The 22,263-nt window shown below is 47.4% G+C and overlaps 1 protein-coding gene, 1 long non-coding RNA gene and 1 pseudogene across 4 annotated transcripts in view; 1 reads left to right on the top strand and 2 right to left on the bottom strand.

The window, feature by feature from the left end:
* The window catches only part of LOC137349346 (zinc finger protein 229-like), a 30,782-nt gene extending 28,027 nt beyond the window's left edge, over positions 1 to 2,755 (bottom strand). Inside the window, exons 1-2 of one of the 2 annotated variants that reach the window (XM_068014865.1) lie at positions 2,700 to 2,748; positions 1,967 to 2,080 (exon numbers count right to left, since the gene is read on the bottom strand). The gene's annotated coding sequence lies outside the window, so the exon portion shown is untranslated. Of the gene's footprint in view, positions 1 to 1,966; positions 2,081 to 2,699 lie in introns of both variants that reach the window. The other variant, XM_068014866.1, reaches the window with a different exon arrangement.
* Positions 1 to 21,877, top strand: part of LOC137348821 (zinc finger protein 585A-like) — a 131,419-nt pseudogene extending 109,542 nt beyond the window's left edge.
* Positions 5,646 to 19,552, bottom strand: LOC137349370 (uncharacterized). Of its 2 annotated transcripts, XR_010969360.1 has the most exons (4): positions 19,347 to 19,552; positions 12,368 to 12,491; positions 8,878 to 9,411; positions 5,646 to 6,923 (listed from the first exon to the last, which is right to left on the bottom strand). It is a non-coding gene; the product is annotated as an uncharacterized lncRNA (long non-coding RNA). The 2 variants fall into 2 exon arrangements; XR_010969359.1 differs by lacking the exon at positions 5,646 to 6,923 and having other exon boundaries at positions 8,696 to 9,411.
* Positions 21,878 to 22,263: the final 386 nt, after the last annotated feature.

Genomic DNA, 22,263 nt, shown 5'->3' with positions numbered 1-22,263 from the left:
GAGAGAGAGAGAGCGGGGGAGAGAGAGAGAGAGCGGGGGAGAGAGAGAGAGAGCGGGAGAGAGAGAGAGGGAGAGCGGGAGAGAGAGCGGGAGAGAGAGAGAGAGAGAGCGGGAGAGGGAGAGAGAGAGAGCGGGAGAGGGAGAGAGAGAGAGCGGGAGAGGGAGAGAGAGAGAGCGGGAGAGGGAGAGAGAGAGAGCGAGAGGGAGAGAGAGAGAGCGGGAGAGGAGAGAGAGCGAGAGCGAGAGCGGGAGAGGGAGAGAGAGAGAGCGGGAGAGGGAGAGAGAGAGAGCGGGAGAGGGAGAGAGAGAGAGCGGGAGAGGGAGAGAGAGAGAGCGGGAGAGGGAGAGGGAGAGAGAGAGCGGGAGAGGGAGAGAGAGAGCGGGAGAGGGAGAGAGAGAGCGGGAGAGGGAGAGAGAGAGCGGGAAAGAGAGAGAGAGCGGGAAAGAGAGAGAGAGCGGGAAAGAGAGAGAGAGCGGGGAGAGAGAGAGAGCGGGAAAGAGAGAGAGAGCGGGGAGAGAGAGAGAGCGGGAGAGACAGAGAAAGGGAGAGAGAGTGGAAGAGCAGCGAGCGAGAGAAAGAGCGGGGGGATGGGGAAGAGAGAGAGTGCAGGGGGGGGAAAGAGAGAGAGAGAACGGGGGAGAGAGAGATAGAGAGCGAGAGAGAGACGCAGTGGTTAGCACCGCAGCCTCACAGCTCCAGGGTCCCGGCTTCGATTCTGGGTACTGCCTGTGCGGAGTTTGCAAGTTCTCCCTGTGACCGCGTGGGTTTTCGCTGGGTGCTCCGGTTTCCTCCCACAGCCAAAGACTTGCAGGTTGATAGGTAAGTTGGCCATTGTAAATTGCCCCAAGTGTAGGTAGGTGGAAGGGAATATGGGGTTACTGTAGGGTTAGTGTAAATGGGTGGTTGTTGCTTGCCACAGACTCGGTGGGCCAAAGGGCCTGTTTCAGTGCTGTATCTCTAAATAAAGTAGAGAGAGCAGGAGACAGGGAGAGTGCGAGATCAAGATATCTCCTCACAAATGGAATCTATCTGGAATTCTCTGCATCGCTACATCAAGTGTGCAGGTAGACAATGTCTGCTACTGCAAGCAAAAACCATGCCAGGTAACTCACTAAATCAGTGTTCAACATAGTGTTGGGAAAGTAAGTTAATACATTAGTTTCCTCATTTAAAGCTTATTCACAAAAATGCACATTTTTGTTATTTTGATGAACAGTGAAATAAATTTCTAATACCTTTACCTTTCCGAAAGTTGCTCACCTCCGGCCCCTATGTAGGACAACATTTAGAATGTAGCCCCTAATGCATAAAGGCTGGACACTCCTGATCTATACTATCAGTTCTAACATCCTGAAAATGTCCAGGTTGTCAGAAGGGATAGAGAGAGGCAATATATGCTTAATGGCACAGATCTAAAGAGTGTGCAGGGACAGAGGGACCTGGGGGTTCATATGTATAGATCATTGAAGGTGGCAGGACATATTGAGAACAGTTAGCAAAGAATACGGGACAAAAACAAGAAATGTTGGAATCACTCAGCAGGTCTGGCAGCACCTGTGGAAAGAGAAGCAGAGTTAACGTTTCGGGTCAGTGACCCTTCTTCGGAAGAATACGGGATCTTGAGTTTGATAAATAGAGGTATTGAGTTCAAAAGCAGGGAAGTTAAGGGGAACTTTTATAAAACTGTGGTTCAGCTACAACTAGAGTATTACATCCAGTTCTGATCACCACACTTTTGGAAGGATGGGAAGGTCCTTGAGTGGGTGTCGAGGAGATTTACCAGAATGGTTCCAGGGATGAGGGAATTTAGCTACAAGGTTAGGTTGGAGAAGCTGGGATTGTTCTCCTTGGAACGCGGGACTAGGAGCTTCTTATTGGGGGTGTTGAGGCCTACACCAGATGTTTCTGATGCCTCCCTGCACATCCACCAGCTTCATTCCTCCCCTGCACTCGGCGATTTCTCACCCACTGAGGATCTGACACGACTGCTTCCGTCCAGCTCGAGCATCTTCACTGCCTTTGATTCTGTGAGCAACTCGTGCAATAAAACAAAAGCAAAGTCCTGCAGATGCTGGAAATCTGAAATAAAAGGAGAAAATGCTGGAAATACTCAGCAGGTCTCAGTGAAGAGAGAAACATATTTAATGTTTCAGGCACATCAAACAGCCGGTGCCTGCAGCCTGGAACTCGGAGTGGGAGGAGGAGGAAGAATGAGGAGAGACAATATAGTCCAACACTCACTGCAACCTACAATCCACCGACATTACCGGGATAGGGAGACAGAGTTTAGAAACACTCAGCAACACAACTCCAGTAAAAGATCCCAGGAGAAAAAGGGGGAGCAGTGTGTGTACCTGCCCTGATATCCCCCTCCCCAGGCCTGTCAGTCAAACCCCCCACTCCTCCCAGTCCACAGCTCAGCCTATCAGCTTCCTGCACCTTGAGCCAGCCCTGCCCAGGTGTGGCCCAGTCCAAGGGGAGTCTTTGTGGAACCAGGGAGTGGGGGAGGGGGGGACCTCCTGCCCTGTGCTGTGTCCCAAATGGTTCCTCCCTCCCCCAGGCCCCTTTATAACTGAGCTCAGTTTCCCGCATCTGCCGCCCGCTCGGTGCAAACTCAGGACCGGGAGTTTGTTATTGGGGGCGTTGAGGCCTACACCGGGTGTTTCTGAAGCCTCCCCGCCCACCAGCCGCCACTTACCGGCTGCACAAGCGTCTCTCCGGCGCCTTCACCCTCTGGCTTCAAACACTGGTCCGCAATGCGCCTGCGCACCCGGGACTTCACCTCTGACCTCACAATGTCTGGGTGATTAACGGCAGCTCCGGACCAATAGGAAAAGGGGGCGGGACAGGAGGACAGATTCTGCGCAGTTCCTCCCTCATTTGCTTCTCTTTGAAAGCCCGAGGATGAATCCATCAGCATCCGGGACCTGTCAGCCCGCAGCTCCATTAGTTCCTTTTCATAAAACTGTCTCATTCCCTTTGAAATGTTTCAATTAAACCTGCCTCCACCACACTCTCAGACAGTGCATTCCACACATTAACCACTCGCTGGGTGGAAAAGTTTTTCCTCATGTTATTTTTGTTTCTTTTCCCAATTACTTTCAATCTGTTCCCTCGCGTCCTCCATCCTTTCACCAGTAGGAACAGTTTCTCTCCATCTACTCTGTTTGACCTGATGCCATGAGACATCATGGGGTCCGGAGCCCATGCTGAGGACGTCTCGGGCAACTCCCTCCTGACTGTATAACACTGTGCCGTCACCTCTGCTGGGTCTGTCCTGCTGGTGGGACACCTGGGGATGGTGATGGCAGTGTCTGGGACATTGTCTCTAAGGTATGATTCTCTGTCCAGACCCCTCATGATTTTGAATACCTCGACCAAATCACCTCTCAGCCTTCTCTCCAAGGAAAACAGCACACTTTTTCTTCTTTATCGTAATCTCTACCCCTTTTATAATCCAGGGAGCTCTGGATTTATTTGCCCAACCTTTCCACTTCGAGGGAACATTTGTTGACTGTGCCTGAACTCTCTCTTTTTTGAAGGTTACCCATTGTTCAGCTATCAGGTTTCCTGGCAACTTTTGAATCTCATTTATTCAGCCAGCTCCATTCTTACCCCATTGAAGTTGTCTTTCCCCCAGTTAATTACTCTTACTCTGGATTGTTCTTGGTCCTTTTCTATGGTCAGCCTAAATCTTATGATGCAATGATAAATCTCCCCGACATGCTCCCCAACTGATACTTGATCCACTTGGCCCACCTCATTCTCAAGAACCAGGTCCAGGAATGCCTCCTTTCTCATTGGACTAGCAACATACTGTTGTGGAAAACTTTCCTGAACAACTCTAAGAACACTTGCCCCTCACTGCCCTTTACACTACTACTATCCCACGATATGTTTGAATCAAGTCGCCCATTAGAACTACCCTATATTTTTTGCACCTCTCTGTAATGTCCTTGCATTTTTTCTCCTCCACGTTCTTCCCACTAGCTGGTGGCCTCTTGACAACACTGAGCAATGTAAATGCACCTTTTTTGTTCCTTCGTTCGAGCCAAATTGATTCCGTTCTTGACCCCGATGGGACATCCTTTTTCTCCAACACTGCAATGTTCTCATTTATCAATACTCCACCGCCCCTTTCCCTTTCCTTTCTTTGCTGAAGACCTTGTTTCCAGGAATATTTAACACCCAGTCCTGCCCTTCTTTGAGCCAGGTCTCTGTTCTCGCCACAAGATCATATTTCCACATGGCAATCTGCACGTGTACCTCACCAATCTTATTAACCACACTCTGTGCATTCACATACATGCACATTAACACTGATTTGGACTTTATTACTTTCTCCCTGACTCTGACCCCACCTTGCAACTTGCTATTCCCTACTCTCGTGCCATCGATCTCTCCCAGTATTCTGTGCACCTTGGTGTTCCGGTCTGATATTTTCCCCTGGTTCCCATACCCCTGACAAGTTACCAGTTTTGCTTCCCTCCAATCTGAGCTCCCTCTCAGGTTTCCATCCCCTTACCAATCTAGTTTAAACCCTCCCCAACAGCACTAGTAATCTCCCTGTGAGGATATTAGTCCCAATCCTGCTTCGATGCAACCCGTCCATCTTGTACAGGTCCCACCTGTCCCAGTGCCTCAGACATCTGATGCCCTCCCTCCCACACCAGTTCTCCAATCACCTGTTCAATCAGTCAATTCTCCTGTTACCTTGCACATGGGAGTGGGAGTAATCCTCAGATAACTGCTTTTGGGGTCCTGCTTTTTTAATCTCCATCCGAGTTCCCTGAAATTTGTTGTCAGGACCTCATTTACCCTTTCCATCTATGTTAATGGTGCCAACGTGGACCACGACCTCTGGCTGTTCACCTTCCCCCAGATCAATGTCCTGTAGCCGTACCGTGACATCCTTGATCCTGGCACCAGGGAGGTAACACACCATCCTGGAGTCCGATGTACGGCTGCAGAAAGGCTTCTGTGTTCCCCGGACTAATGAAAGCCCCATCACTACTGTTCTTCCACTCTTCCTCCTCCCCTCCTGTGCAGCTGAGCCACCTGTGGTGCCACAAACTTGGCTCTGTCTGCACTCCTCTGAGGAACCATCACCCTCACCAGTATCCAAAATGGAAAACCGATTAGCAAGTGAGATCATATCAGGGGACTCCTGCACTACCTGCTTGGTTCTCTGAGACTGTCTGTCGGTTACCCATTCCTTATCCTCCTGCATGCTTCTAACCTGTGGTGTGATCACCTCCCTAAACCTGCTATCCATGTAGTTCTCTGCATTGTGGATGCACCAGTGACTCCAGCCACTGCTCGAGCTCCAAACCCTAGAGCTCAAGCTTGTGCAGCCGGTGACACTTCCTGCAGATATGTTTGTCTGGGACACATGGTGCGTCCATGACATCCCACATGTCACAAGCTGTGCATTGCACTCGGCCAAGCTGCACTGCCGTACCTTAACTTACCAGACTACTTAGAAGTAGAATATGTGACCAGTTACTCAACCAACCAGCACCTTTCACTGCACAGAAACAAGAACCAAATACTGGAAGACAGAAAAGTAGAAAAAGGAGCACCTCCTCTCCCCTTCACTGAACTCACCACTCAGCAAACACATACCTCCAGACTCTGTTTACAATCTGCACTCCTTATCAATCTTTTAGTCATTCTTTGCTGTTTTTCTATATTCTGTCCAACATTCTGACCTGCCACCCATCTTTGTGCAATTATATACTTTTACTTTAATTTTGATATGACCTTTAACATTTACAGTAAACCATGGATAGTGGGTCCTCCCCACTCCGAATCCTGTTCATACTGAGAATCGCAGGGTGGAGAGCTGGGATATCCTGTCTCAAAACACAGTCACAGAGACACAGCATCATTTACAGCACAGAACAAGGCCATTTGGCCCATCAATTCCATGTCAGCTCTCCAGGGAGCAATCCACTCAGTCCCACTGCCCCACATCAGCCCATAGCCCTGCAAGTTTATTTCCTTCAAGTGACCATCCAGTTTCCTTTGAAAATCATTGATTATTTCCACTTCCACCACACACATTGGCAGCGAGTTCCAGGTCAGAACCACTTGCTGCAGAAGAAGTTCTTCCTCACATTCCTGCTTCAACTCTTCCTCAAAACCTTCAATCTGTGTTCCCTAGTTCTTGTACCATTAGTTCATGGGAACAGTTTTTCTTTGTCTAATTTATCAAAGTCTCTCAGAATCTTGTGCATTTCTATGTAATTTTCCCTCAATCTCCTTTGCTCCAAGGAGAATAACCCCAACTTCTCCAACCTACCCTTGTGAACTCTCTGCTGTGTCAGCAGGTGGGATAACTGAGTGAATCCCTTCCCACACACACAGCAGGTGAACGGCCTCTCCCCAGTGTGAACTTGCTGGTGTGTCAGCAGGTGGGATAACTGAGTGAATCCCTTCCCACACACGGAGCCAGTGAACGGCCTCTCCCCAATGTGACTGAGTTAATGAATATCCAGCTTTGATGGAGAACCGAATCCCTTCCCACAGTCCCCACATTTCCATGGTTTCTCCATGGCGAGGGTGTCCTTGTGTCTCTCCAGGTTGGATCATCAGTTGAAGCCTCATCCACACACAGAACATGTGTACGGATTCTCCCCGTTGTGAATGGTGTGATGTTTTTTCAGGCTGTGTAACTGGTTAAAGCTCTTTCCACAGTCAGTCACTGGAACACTCTCAGTCGGGTGTGTGTGCGTCTCGGTGCTTTTCCAGTCACACTGATGTTTGAAATCTTTTCCCACAGACAGAACAGACAAACATTTCTCCTTCCACATTCAAAGGCCGATGATATTCAGGTCCTGATGAATCGCGTGTTTCCGTCAGATCTTGATGTGATGTTTGGTTTGAATTTCCCGTCAGTAAATCCTCCCCTTCTAATACCCTGTAAAAGGAGTTTACAAAAGTCAGCACTGTCAGTCCAGGATAGAAATTGAGAACAGACAGTTCTAGTTTCTATGGAACATTCTTTCCTCTCGTTTCCCCCAAACATGTGGTCCATTCAAACTAAAAGAAGCCAAAATAAGCAACAAATTGTGACAGAAGCAAACGGAACCTTCCCAACTAAACCAGAACATTGCTCCCAGTGTCCATGAGACACTCTGTATCCTGAGGTGTCCACCGGTTGCAGAAGGCCACCCCGGCACGGACAAGACCAGGGAAGACAGGGCTGCAGCCAGAGTGACACCCCCACTCCCAACATGGTCCCTGTACATCCTGGACCTACACATTGCTTCTCAGCCTGAGCGAGAGGGAGAGAGAGAGATGGAGAAGGTGAGAACTGAATGTTTAAATATACAAGACAGATACAAACCTGGGTGGGTTTGGGGTGGATGAGGTGAGGGTGAGGAGGGCATTGGGGGGACTGGGGGGTTTTGGAAGGGAAGGTCATCAAAAGGGGTGTGGGTGGTGTTTTAGCCAGGCCCAAGAGCAGGTCCAGGAAAAGATCCTCCAACCTTCCCACCCCACCTCCACACTGAGTGGCCAGAGATTAGGAGAATGGGGTTAAACTGTAACCAAGGCCATTGATAAGGTCCCACAAGGCAGACTGGTCATGAATGACAAGCCCATGGGATCCAACTCAAAACAGCAAGTTAGAGCCAAAATTGACTCAGAGGCAGGAAGCAAAGAGTAATGGTTGATGAGTGTTTGTGTGACTGGAAGGCTGTTTTCAGTGAGGTTCTGCAGGGATCAGTACTGGCTTTTTGTTCTATAGATCAATGGTTTGGACTTGAATGTAGGGGATTTGATTAAAAAGTTTGCAGATGAAACAAAAATTGACCATGTGGTTGATAATGAAGAAGAAAGCTGGAAACTGCAGGAAGATATCAATGGACTGGTTAGGTGGGCAGAATAGTGACAAATGGAATTCAATCCGGAGAAGTGTGAGGTAATGCATTTGGAGACAGCTGGCAAGGCAAGGGAATACACAATAAATGGTAGGATATTGAGAAGTATAAAGGAACAGAGGGGCCTTGGAGTGCATGTTCATAGATCCCTGAACATGGCTGGGCAGGTAGAAAAGGCGTAAGGGATACTTGCCTTTATTAGCCAAGGCAGAGAATATAAGAGCATGGAGGTTCTGCTGAAAATGTATAAAACACTGGTTAGGACACAGCTGGAGGACTGTGTACAGTTCTGGTCACTGCACTGTTGGAAAGATGTGGCTATATTAGAGAAAATACAGAGGAGATTTACAAGGATGTTGGCTGGATTGGAGAATTTTCGTTCTGAGGAAATATTGGATCGGTGAGGGTTGTTTTCTTTGGAATAGAGGAGGCTGAGGGGAGACCGAATTGAAGTGTAGAAAATGATGATGGGTCTAAATAGAGTGGATAGGAAGGACCTATTCCCCTTGGCTGAGGGGTCCATAACCAGGGGCATAGATTTAGAGAAAGAGGTAGGAAATTTAAAAGGGATTTGAGGGGAAATGTTTTCAGACAGAGGGTGGTGGGGATCTGTAACTCACTGCCTGGGAGGGTGGTAGAGGCAGAAACCCTCACAACAATTAAAAAGTACTTGGATATGCACGTGAAGTGCCCTAAACTACAAGGGTATTATTACGACCGACCGCTCAAGTCAAAGCCCCCCAGTCAAAATATACAATTTTGATAGTGGTGGGAGAAACGCACTGTTGATTCAGTCCCGTCCCTCACAGATCGCCTGACATTTTAAACATTCCAAATTAAAGATCCAGCCAAATTGTACCATCTATTAACCCCCGAATAAGGCTAACCAAACCAGGTGTCTATAGATCAACAAATTAACTGTATAATTAGAAAAACTAAATTCTTAAACACTACTGACATATAAATAGTTAAAACAGAAAAAATAGTGACTTTGCATATTTATGCTCCTGCCGAAGTGAAATCTTCCGATATGGAATAGTCCAATGTTGCTTGAAGTCCTCACAGCCGTGTGATGGGGGGAGAAAATAAAAGTTTCTTCAACAGTAGAACAGTCCACAGTCTAGTTCAGCAGTTGAATTGATGCTGTTCTTCTCCAGCGATAAATTTCAACAATTACAGTTCAGTAGTTAAAGGAATTGGATATTTTTTTTTAGAAATTAATCTGGCTTGACATCAGAATTCTGAGAGAATAATAAATAGGGTTTAAATAAACCAAGAGAGAGCTCTCTTTTCCTTCAGTATATGCTGGATGATAATCTGTGTCTGTCTCTGTTAACGGTGTCTCAAATGCTAGTTTTTCAACTAGTTTCAAATGTCAATTGGAAACAATGCATCTCTCGATCTTCAGTCTGAGTGGCTGCATCCCGGGGCAACGAGAATACATTCTTTGACTCAGTCTCTGGAGCTTGTTGCCTTCAAGCAGCACTGCTCCTTTTCCAGCCTTAAAGGCACACTGCATTCTTCCTGGAAAAAAAAATACAGGATCATCACACTCTGGACCAAGAGCTGGAAAGCGGGATTAGGCTGGATGGCTCCTTGTCAGCCAATGAGGACACGATGGGCCAAATGGCCTCCTTCCGTACTGTAAATTTCCAGGATTCTAAGTTGAGAAGCAGCCCCTTCGGGTAACGATACAGGGGCTGTAACCTCTCACAGTGAATATATACATGGCCCATGGACTCTTCAAGGCTGCAAACATCACATGCAGCCTGAGAGTGGGTGAAGCTGCTGAAAACCCTATTGTCCAGGATGCTCCATCTCCTGGGCACTCGGACCCAGTTGGAAACAGTTTGTCAGGTCCTGTTTGCTCTCTGTGCCTTCACCAAGATGGCTGTGCTTGCACCCTGACCCCGCCCTGTCCAAGATGGCGGCCAGTGACCCCTCTCCCCCGGGCCTGTCACCATGAGGTAAACACGGGGCTTCTTGGCCTACCCCAGGTGTATATGAAGCCTCCCAGCCCACCCACGGCTCCAATTCCTCCCCTGTACCCACAATCTCCTCTCGCCTCCCGATCCACCTGGTCCATCTCAGTCCATCTCCATTACCTACGCTGGACATGCTCAGTGCACAGTTCGATCCCACGCCAATGCACCGGGCCCCTGTGGTCATTGAAAAGGGACTGACTCTTATCACGGGAGTCCTGGGTAATGAATCCTCCACTGAAAGCTCCAAATATTGAATGGATGATTTTGTGTCATCCCATTGAGATCAGGGCCAGAGAGACATTGGAGAAAATTATTAAATAAATTATACAGAAACCCCAGTGCCCGGGACATCAACTATGGTGTGAAGTACACTGGGAATTCTGTTCTTCACCCACATTTGGACTCAGGAATTAGAGGGATGTTTTCATAACTTGTAGTTGACACCAAACTGGATGATAGAACTAATAATGAGGAGGAGTGCACTGAAATCCAGGAAGACAGAAACAGGCTGGCAGACTGGACAGATAAATGGGAAATGAAATTCAACATCGTGAAATATGAGCTGGTTCATTGTGGGAGGAGGAATAAGGAGGCCAGTTATTGGTTAGAATGTAATTAAATGGAGCAGAGGAGCAAAGAGATCTGGGAACAGAGTCACATAAATCACTAAAAGGAGCAACACAAGTGGATAAGAGAGCAAAGAAAGAGCTGATGTTCTTTTCTCGAGGAATACAATGTAACAGCAGGGAGGGAATGTTACATTTATAGAGAACCTCACTTAGAAGGACTGTGAGCAGTTCTGGTCTCCAGATTAAAAAAGGATATTGAAGACTGAAGAAAGTGCAGAATAGATTTACAAAGATGTCACCAGAGAGGATGTTACTATCCAGCAAGATTGAGCAGGCTGGGGATCCTTTCTCTGGAAAAGAGAAGACGAGGAGGAGATCTGATAGAGGTCTTTAAAATTATCAGGGAGTCAGAACAAGGGGGCAGCAATATAATACAGACATTAACAGGTCAAATAGAGAATTTAGGAGGAATTTCTCTACTCAGAGAGTGGTGAGAATGTGGAACTCACTGCCATGTGGAGTGGTTGAAGGTGATAACAATGATGTGTTTAAGGGGAGGCTCAATGCATTTATGAGGGAGAAGGGAATAGAGGGATATGAGGGCAGGGTGGGATGATGTAATTAGATTGGGAGGAGGCTCATGTGGATTATAAACAGCAGCACAGACTAGAGGGGCTGAACGGCCTGTTTTTGGGCTGTAATTCTGTGTACATTCAGCCTGGGTGGATTAATGCTCAGGTTCACTGGGCCCAGGGGTGGATTAATGAAAGTTCTGGCTCTAAGTTTTAGACGATGCTGCCGAGTACTGCAGGTGATGGAGAAGAGTTTCTCTCTATCTACCCTGTCAGTTTCAATTAATATCTTGAAAACTTTGATCAAATCACCCCTTAATCTTCTGAATTCCAGGGACTACAACCCTCACAGTGAGGTGATTCATTCTGGCAGAAGGAATAGGGAGAGGCAACATACACTTAATGGTACAGTTCTAAAGAGTTTACAGGGATAGAGGGACCTGAGGGTTCATGTGCAGAGATCACTGAAAGTGGAAGGATGTTTTGAGGGAACAGTTGGCAAAGCAAATGGGATCTTGGGCCTCATAAATAGAGGTATTGAACACAAAAGGAAGGAAGTTATGCTGAACATTTATAAAGCTCTGGTTAGGCCACAACTAGAGTATTGCATCCAGTTCTGGTCACCACACTTTCGGAAGGATGTGAAGGTCCTTGAGAGGGTGCAGAGATTTATCAGAATGGTTCCTGAGATGAGAGAATTTAACTACAAGGTTAGGTTGGAGGAACTGGTGTTGTTCTCCTTGGAGCAAAGGAGATTGAGGGGAGATCTGATAGAGGTGTTGAAAATGATGACAGGTTTAGATAAGGCAGACCAAGAAAAGCTGTTCCCATTAGCTGATGATACAAGGATTAGTGGACACAGATTCAGGTTTTGAGATACAGGAGGGATGTGAGGAAGCAGTTTTTTTACACAGTGAATGGTAATGACCTGGAACTCACTGCCTACGAGGGTGGTGGAAGTGGAGACGATCAATGATTACAAAAGGAAATTAGATGGGCACTTGAGGGAAATAAACCTGCAGGACTACGGGGATAGAGTGGGGGAATGGGACTGACTGGATTGTTCTACAAAGAGCTGGGATGGAATCAAAAAGATCAATGTCCTCCTTCTGTGCTGTAATGACTATGATTCATTTGTGTAATCTCTCCTCGTAATTTAACCCTTGGAGTCCAGGTATCATTCAGGTAAATCTACACTGCACTCCCTCCAAGGCCATTATATCCTTCCGAAGGTGTGGTGCCCAGAACTGAACACAATACTCCAGGTGTGGTCTAACCAGGGCTTTGTGTATCTCAGTGCTTTTCCAGTCTCACTGATACCTGAAATCTTTTCCCACAGACAGAACAGACAAACCTTTCTCCTTCCACATTCAAAGGCTGATGATATTCAGGTCCTGATGTATCGAGTGACTCTGTCAGATCTTGATCTGATGTTTGGCTCGAGATTCCCCATCTGCATATCCCCTGCTTCTAAGCCCCTGTAAAAGGAGTTAACAAAAACCATCACTGTCAGTCCAGGATAGAAATTCACAACATTCTCTCCTCCTGCTTCCTGGCCCAGGATGACTGTGCATGCACCCTGCTGTACATTGTCCTGAGGGAGGCCACACACCAGCCTGGATTCACGTCTGCGGCTGCAGAAACGCCTGTGTATTCCCCTATCAAATCTCCGATCACTATTGCTCAGTCAGTCAGCTTTGTGACCCTCTGTGAAGCTGATCCAACTGTGCTGCCATGGCCTTGACTCTGGCTGCACTCCTTAGATGAACCATCACTTTCATCAGTATTCAGAACTGAATACTGGTTGGAGAGTGAGATGCACTCAGGGGTCTCCTGCATTCCCTGTCTGTTTCTTCTTGACTGTCAGTTGGCCACCCATTGCCTCTCTCCCTGCATACTCTTAAGCTGCAGGGTGACCATATCTATAAACGTGCTGTCCACAAATCTCTCACCTCATGGGTGCACCGCAGTGACACCAGCTGCAGTTCATGCTCCGAAAACCGGAGCTCGAACTGCTGCAACTTGTTTTATCTTCATCCATGTGATGTGGGTGTTGCTGGCTCGGCCAGTATTTATTGTCCATCCCAAACTGCCCTTGACAACTGAGAGGCTCGCTCGGCCATTTCAGAGGGCATTTCAGAGTCAGCCACATTGCTGTGGATCTGGAGTCACATATAGGACAGACCAGGTAAGGACAGCAGCTTTCCCATCTCATGAACCAGATGGCTTTTTAATTGCAGATTTATTTATTGAATTTAAATGTCACCATCTGCCGTGGTGGGATTCGAACCCATGTTCCAGTGACATTACCCCGATGTCACCACCTCCCCCAATGATACTTCCAACACAAAAGGTTATCTGGAGTTGGCACATTACACAGGATGTGCACTCCAGAGGTCGGAGCAGCCCCACCATTGGCAGGAATTTGAAACTTTTAACCGCAAAGGCTTTTGTTATCAAAAAGGACTGTGTAATGTATCAGTGTGGTGTGAGATAGTCAAGTGTTGAATAAGTCAAGAAAATATCTTTGGAAATAGCTGACACCACAATTTACAATCCAAGTGCTATTTAGTTAATTGGGGATTTCTTTTAGTTTAGTTATTAGAACAAAAGACTGAAAATGTGAAATCTTGTGTAATTTATTAGTGTGGTCTGGGGATTCATATCTCATATTTTTCATATTGACAATCTGTGAGTTCTTAACAACTGGAAAGTGGGATGAACAGATACAATGGGCAGAATGGCCTCCTCCTGTGCTGTAAATAGAGTCAGAGAGTTATACAGCACAGAAACAGGCCCTTCGGCCCATCGTGTCCGTGCCGATCATCAAGCACCTAACTATTCTAATCCCATTTTCCAGCACTTGGCCCATAGTCTTGTCTGCTATGGCGTTTCAAGTGCTCATCTAAATACATGGTTAAATGTTGTGAGGGTTCCGGCCTCTACCACCTCTTCAGGCAGTGCTTTTCAGATTCCAACCACCCTCTGGGTGAAACTTTTTTTTTCCCCACAAATCCTCTCTAAACCTCCTGCCCCTTACCTTAAATCAATGTCTCCTGGTTATTGACACCTCCACGAAGGGAAAAAGTTTCTTCCTATCTAACCTATCAATGCCCCTCATAAATTTGAATACCTCAATCATGTCCCCCTTCAGCCTTCTCTGCTCTAATGAAAACAACCCCAGCCATTTCAGTCTCTCTTCATACCTGAAATGCTCCAGACCAGGCAACATCCTTGTGATACTTCTCTGCACCCTCTCCAGTGCAATCACATCCTTCCTATAGTGTGGTGCCTAGAACTGTAGACAGTACTCCAGCTGTGGCCTAACTAGCGTTTTATACAGTTCCACCATAACCTCCCTGCTCTTATATTCTATGCCTCAGCTGATAAAGGCAAGTATCCCATATGCCTTCCTAACCACCTTATCTACCTGTGCTGCTGCCTTCAGTGATCTATGGACAAGTACACCAAGGTCCCTCTGACCCTCTGTACTTCCTCGGGTCCTACCATCCATTGTATATTCCCTTGCCTTGTTAGTCCTCCCAAAATGCATCACCTCACACTTCTCAGGATTAAATTCCATTTGCCACTGCTCTGCCCATCTTACCAGCCCATCGATATCGTCCTGTAATCTAAGGCTTTCCTCCTCACTATTTACGACACCACCAATTTTCATGTCAACTGCGAATTTACTTATCATGCCTCCTATATTCACATCTAAATCATTAATGTACACTACAAACAGTAAGGGTCCCAGTACCGATCCCTGCGGTACACCACTGGTCTCGGGTTTCCACTCGCAAAAACAACCCTCGACCATCACCCTCTGCCTCCTGCCACTAAGCCAATTTTGGATCCAATTTGCCAAATTGCCCTGGATCCCATGGGCTCTGACCTTCTTAACCACTCTCCCATGTGGGACCTTATCAAAAGCTTACTGAAGTCCATGCAGACTACATCAACTGCTTTACCCTCATCTACACACCTGGTCACTGCCTTGAAAAATTCAATCAAGTTAGTTCGACACGATGTCCCCCTGACAAAGCCATGTTGACTATCCCTGATTAATCCCTGCCTCTCCAAGTGGAGATTAATCATGTCCCTCATAATTTCTTCCAATGTTTTCCCAACCACTGATGTTAGACTCACTGGCCTGTAAGTACCTGGTTTATCCCTGCTACCCTTCTTGATAATGGCACCACATTCGTAGTCCTCCAGTCCTCTGGTACCTCTCCTGTGACCAGAGAGGATCTGAAAATTTATGTCAGAGCACTTGCTCTCTCCTCCCTTGCCTCACATAACAGCCTGGGATACATCTCATCTGGGACTGGGGATTTATCCACTTTTAAGCCCGCTAAAACAGCTAATACTTCCTCACTTTCAATGCTAATATGTTCAAGTGTATCACAATCCCCCTCCCTGATCTCTACACCTACATCATCCTTCTCCATAGTGAACACAGATGCAAAGTAATCATTTAAAACCTCACCTATGTCCTCCGACTTCACACACAGATTGGCACTTTGGTCCCTAATGGGCCCCACTCTTTCACTGCTTATCCTCTTGCCCTTAATATACTTAGAAAATGCCTTAGCGTTTTCCTTGATATTGCCCGCCAGTGTTTTTTCATGCCCCCTCTTTGCTCTCCTAATTACTTTTTTTTGTACCCCCCCCCCCTCACCCACCCCCCAAACTACACTTTCTATACTCCTCCAGGTCCTCTGCTGTTTTCAGCACTTTGAATCTGGCATAAGCCTCCTTTTTTTTTTCTGATCCAATCCTCTATATCCCTTGACATCCAGGTTTCCCTGGACTTGTTGGTCCTACCCTTCACCTTTACGGGTACACGTTGCCTCTGAACCCTCACTATTTCCTCTTTGAATGACTCGCACTGGTCTGATGCAGACTTTCCTACAAGTAGCTGCTCCCAGTCCACTTTGGCCAGATCCTGTTTTATCATATTGAACTCGGCCTTCCCCCAATTCAGTACTTTTATTTCCAGCCCGCCTTTGTCTTTTTCTTAGAGTTATGGTCACTATCCCCGAAATGCACCCCCACTGACACTTCTACCACTTGTCCAGCATCATTCCCTAGGATTAGGTCCAGTACTGCGCCTTTTCTTGTTGCACTTTCTGGGTACTGGCTCAAAAAAGTCTCCTGTATATATTTTAAGAACTCCGCCCCCTTGAAGTCTTTTACACTCAGACCATCCCAGTTGATATCAGGTAAGTTGAAATCCCCTATTATTACTCCATTATTTTTACACCTCTCTGAGATTTGCCTACATATCTGCTCCTCTATCTCTCCCTGACTGTTTGGAGGCCTGCAGTACACTCCCAGCCAAGTGATTGTCCCCTTTTTGTTTTCAAGTTCTACTCATCTGGCCTCATTTGAAGAACCTTCTCAGATATCATCCCTCCTTCGACAGGTTTGCGTCTGCCTGCAATGAATTTGGCCTAACCATCAGCCTCAAGAAAACGAACATCATGGGGCAGGACGTCAGAAATGCTCCATCCATCAATATTGGCGACCACGCTCTGGAAGTGGTTCAAGAGTTCAGCTACCTAGTCTCAACTATCACCAGTAACCTGTCTCTAGATGCAGAAATCAACAAGCGCATGGGTAAGGCTTCCACTGCTATGTCCAGACTGGCCAAGAGAGTGTGGGAAAATGGCGCACTGACACGGAACACAAAACTCCGAGTGTATCAGGCCTGTGTCCTCAGTACCTTGCTCTACGGCAGCGAGGCCTGGACAACGTATGCTAGCCAAGAGCGACGTCTCAATTCATTCCATCTTCGCTGTCTTCGGAGAATACTTGGCATCAGGTGGCAGGACTATATCTCCAACACAGAAGTCCTTGAAGCGGCCAACACCCCCAGCTTATACACACTACTGAGTCAGCGGCGCTTGAGATGGCTTGGCCATGTGAGCCGCATGGAAGATGGCAGGATCCCCAAAGGCACATTGTACGGCGTGCTCGCCACTGGTATCAGACCCACCGGCCGTCCATGTCTCCGCTATAAAGACGTCTGCAAACTCGACATGAAATCGTGTGACATTGATCACAAGTCGTGGGAGTCAGTTGCCAGCATTCGCCAGAGCTGGCGGGCAGCCATAAAGACAGGGCTAAATTGTGGCGAGTCGAAGAGACTCAGTAGTTGGCAGGAAAAAAGACAGAGGCGCAAGGGGAGAGCCAACTGTGCAACAGCCCCGACAAACAAATTTCTCTGCAGCACCTGTGGAAGAGCCTGTCACTCCAGAATTGGCCTTTATAGCCACTCCAGGCGCTGCTTCACAAACCACTGACCACCTCCAGGTGCGTATCCATTGTCTCTCGAGATAAGGAGGCCCAAAAGAAGAAAGAAAAGAAAGAAACTGCAGTAATTGACTCCTTGATCAACAGTGCAATGCGACCGCCTCTTTTATCCCTTCTCCTGTCACACCTGAAGATTCTATACCCTGGAATATTGAGCTGCCAGTCCTGCCCTTCCCTCAACCATCTCCGTGATAGCAACTATATCATCATCCCATGTGCTAATCAACACCCTCAATTCATCTGTCTTGCATTAAAATAAATGCAATCCAGCCTTGCATTTGTCACTTGTGCCTTAACAGGTCTATATTTGCTCTGCCGAACAGACTGACTCAGTTTCTCTTCGAGATTTGACTGAGCATCACCCGCTCCTATACCTCCACTCTGTATCCCATTCCTCTGCCAAATGTGTTTAAACTGCCCCCAACAGCACTCGTAAACCTCCCAGCAAGGATGTTCGTCCAACTTATACGGGTCCCACCTTTGCCAGAAACAGACCCAGTGATCCAGGAAGCTAAAGCCCTCCCTCCTGCACCATCTCTTCAGCCACGCATTCATCTGCTCTATCCTCCTATTCCGATACTCACTAGCATGTGGCACTGGAGTAATCCAGAGATTACAACCTTTGAGGTCCTGCTTTTTAATCTGCCACCTAGCTCCCTAAATTCTTGTTTCAGGTCTTCATCCTCTTTTTACCTCCGTCGTTGGTACCAATGTGTTCCACGACCTCTGAATATTCGCCCCCCCTTCAGAATGTCCTGCAGCCATTCCGTGACTAACTTGACCCTAGCACCAGGGAGGCAACATACCATCCTGAAGTCATATTTGTCGCCACAGAAATGCCGATCTGTATCCCTTACGATAGAATCCATTATCAGTATAGTTCTTCCAGTCCTTTTCCTCCCCTGCTGTGCAGCAGAGCCATGCGTGGTAACACAAACTTGGCTGCTGCTGCTTTCCGCTGGGAGGTCACTCCACCCAACAGTATCCAAAGTGGTCTATCTGTTTGAGAGGGGGATGGCCACAGAGGACTCCTGCACAACCTGTCTGCGCCTACTACTCCATCTGGTGGTCACCCATCTCATTTCTGCCTGTGCAGCCATTACCTGCAGTGTGACCACCTCTCTAAACGTGCTATCCACAACGTCCTCAGCATCGCCGATGCTCCACAGTGAATCCACCTGCAGCTCCAGCTCCATAATGCGGGTAGTCAGTAGCTGCAGCTGGATCCACTTCCTGCACACATGGTCGTCAGGGACACTGGAAGCATCTCTGATTTCCCACATCGCGCAGGAGGAGCATATCACGGGGCTGAGCTCTCCTGCCATGACTTACCTTTAGATTATTTAGTTACTCCCTTTAAAAAATATTAATTACACGAGAGGATTGTTCTACTCCGAACACTACCCACGACAATCTAAATTACTCTAATTTAAAAAAAACACACTCTTAGAACTCACTTTATCACTCGAGGTCTTTTTTTAAACAACTTTCCCCTTATTTTTTAAAGCTAATTAAATTGACTAACAGTTGTTAATTACCCAACCAATCACAAACAAAGAACAAAGAACAGTTCAGCACAGGAACAGGCCATTCGGCCTGTACATGGGTTTCTGCTGGGTGCTCCGGTTTCCTCCCACAGCCAAAGATTTGCAGGTTGATAAGTAAATTGGCGATTGTAAATTGCCCCTAGTGCAGGTAGGTGGTAGGGGAATTGAGGGCTTGTGGTAGGAATATGGGATTAATGTAGGATTAATATAAATGGCTGGTTGATGGTCGGCACAGACTCGGTGGGCCGAAGGACCTGTTTCAGTGCTGTATCTCGAAATAAATAAATAATAAACCTCAATACTTAAAAATAAAAGACGGCTCATCGGCTACTTACTTACCTTCTATTGGTGTCAGTTAAATCTCAGGAAGCTGCCCCTTATTCTGATGAAAACTGGAATGTTTAATTTCCAGCTCCTTGGACAAACTTCCGAACTTTGGAGAAAGGGAAACAAAGTTACAAAACTTACCAGCCAATCAACTCACAGGCTTCCTGACTCGGTGGAAACGGGAGAAGAAACTGGGAAATGGCGGCTCGGATACTGAAGTCGCTGCACCATCGCTTTAATGCGGCCCCTCCCTTCCCCCGGGGTTCTCGCCGAACCCGGCGGCTCTGATTCAGGGCCTGAGAGCCGTTGAAACTCGGTGTTACCGAGGCTGCGCTCAGCTTCCGGGAGAGGCACCGCGCATGCTCCGCGGAGACAGGCGGACACCGTGAGGCGGAGCCTTCTGACGCGTGCGTGTTGCGGTTCTTGGGGTGGAGATCGGCCGTATTTCTGCGCGCGGTGCATTCTGGGCACTATAGGCTGCCATTTACCAGTCGGGGAATGGACGGGTAGTTCATGGTTCATCCTCAGAAAAGTAAAATGGTATAAAGCAGCAAACATATATTAATGGCGCGTTTGCTGGCAACGAAACCAAATAGGTGCTGCATCACTGGTACATGCGCAAATGCAACCTCATCGACTGAAACGTCACTGTGCCTCAGGCAGCTGCCAGGAGTAAAGATGGCACTGCTGAATTTGACACAAAACGCGAATCAAATCCAAACCGCCTCAATGGTCGCATTCAGGTCCCTGCTCCCTTCCATGATCACCGCTTTAATCACCGCATTCAGTTTCATGCTCAATCACAGCTTATCTTCCCCGCTCCCTCCGATGCCCTTTGACTCGTCATTTTCGATGACTCTCCCACTCCCTTCCAGCGCTTATATTGGGAAGTTCAATGGCGGGGCTTCAACCCAACATTGTCGGCGTTAAAAAAAAATGTTCACGGTTCACGGCATTGGAGTCCAGGCATGCGCAGTGCCGAACTACTTTTCGCGGAAGCGCAATGCCAAGCAGTGTGAGTGATGGCGGCGGACAAGGTCCTTGTGAGTTGCATCACACACTGCACCCCCTTTTCCTCCGAGGATGTTTCACTGTCGTTGTGTTGCTGAGTGTTTCGAAACTCTGTCTGCTAGAGCTGGAGGAGATTGTAGAGATAGTGAGGCGTGAGGGTATGGAGAGATTTGAAAGCAAGGATGAGTATTTTAAAATTGAGGTGCTATTTAACTGGGAGCCTGTGTAGGCCAGTGAGCACAGTTGTGATGGGTGAACAGGACGTGGTTCGAGTAACGACACAGGCAGCAGAGTTTTGGATGATCTAAAGTTTATGGAGGGTAGAATGTGTGATGCTGGCCAGGAATGTGTTAGAATAGTCAAGTTGAGAGGTAACAAATACATGAATGTATGTTTCAGAGGCAGATGAGCTGAGACAGTGGTGAAGTCTGGCAATGTTACTGAGGTGGAACTAGGCAGTCTGAGTGATGGTGCTGATATGCAGTTTGAAGCTCATCTTGGGGTCAAATATGATACTAAGGTTATGAATGGTCTGGTTTAGCCTCAGACAGTTGCCAGGGAGAAGGATAAAGTTGGTGCCCAGGGAGTGAAGTTCGTGGCAGGAAGTGAAGACTTCCCAATCTTTAATTGGAGGAAAGTTCTGTTCATCCAGTACTGGATGTCAGACAGTCAGGATGGTGTGTGACTTGGAGGGGAACTTTGAGGTGATGGTGTTCACATACACCTGCTACCCTGGTCCTTCTAGATGATGGAAGTTGAGGGTTTGGGAGGTTCTGTTCAAAGTTCTGGTCCAATTGTACATACATAAAATCACCCTCCTCTCCTCCCTCCCTCCCTCTCTTTTTTTTCCTCTCCCTCCTTCCTCCTATAGAGGGCAGAGTCTTGTGTAGGTCCAGACTGGTTGGCAGGTTCCCTTCCCTGAAGGACATTAGTGAACCAGTTGGGGTTGTCCATCAATCCAGCAGCTTTCATGGTCACTTTTTCCTATTGTCAGTCCCATGAATTACCAGATTCATTCAGCTCCATTTCACAACCTGCCTTTGTGTTTTTGTGGGTTCTCTCACAGACAAATTTTCCATTTTCATGCAATTTCACAGGGTTTTAGAAGAGGAGGATTTGCAGTTGTGAAATGCAAAGCAAACATTTGATCGGGTTCTGAAGGACTTGCCCAATTTATCGTAACCCAAATATCACTGGATTTTGAACATGGAAGGAAAAAGCACTGATCACAGTGGGGAGAAACTGTACACGTGTTCTGTGTGTGGAAGAGGTTTCAGCCGATCATCGGGCCTGTTGAAACACAAGTGCAGTCACACTGGGAAGAAACCATGTAAATATGGGAACTGTGGAAAGGATTGAATCATCCATTTGAGCTGGAAACCCATCCATGCAGTCACACTCTGGAGAGGCTGTTCACCTGCTCTGAGTGTGGGAAGGGATTCACTCAGTCATCCTACCTGCTGAAACACCAGCGAGTTCATACTGGGGAGAGACCTTTTAAATGTCCAGATTGTGGGAATTGCTATAAATGTTTTTAGAATTAGAATTAGAACATTACAGCGCAGTACAGGCCCTTCGGCCCTCGATGTTGCGCCGACCTGTGAAACCATCTGACCTACACTATTCCATTTTCATCCATGTGTCTATCCAATGTCCACTTAAATGCCCTTAAAGTTGGCGAATCTACTACTGCTGCAGGCAGGGCGTTCCACGCCCTTACTACTCTCTGAGTACTACTGCACTGATGTCCCATCAACGTGTTCACACTGAGGAGAGACCGTTCAGGTGTTCTTATTGCAGGGCTGGGTTCAAGCAATCATCTGAGCTCACTGTACACCAGCGCAGTCACACTGCAGAGAGACCGTTCATCTGCTCTGTGTGTGGGAAAGGATTCATTACTTCATCCCACCTGCTCAGACACCAGCGAGTTCACAATGGGGAGAGGCCATTCACCTGTTCAGAACACAGTAGGGGATTCATTACTTCATTCCATCTTCTGACACACCAACGAGCTCTCACTCGAGAGAGGTCATTCTCCTGCTCAGAG

Source organism: Heterodontus francisci, chromosome 34, assembly GCF_036365525.1.
Source record: "Heterodontus francisci isolate sHetFra1 chromosome 34, sHetFra1.hap1, whole genome shotgun sequence".
Taxonomy (NCBI): Eukaryota; Metazoa; Chordata; class Chondrichthyes; order Heterodontiformes; family Heterodontidae; genus Heterodontus; species Heterodontus francisci.
This window is presented reverse-complemented; position numbering and strand designations above follow the sequence as displayed.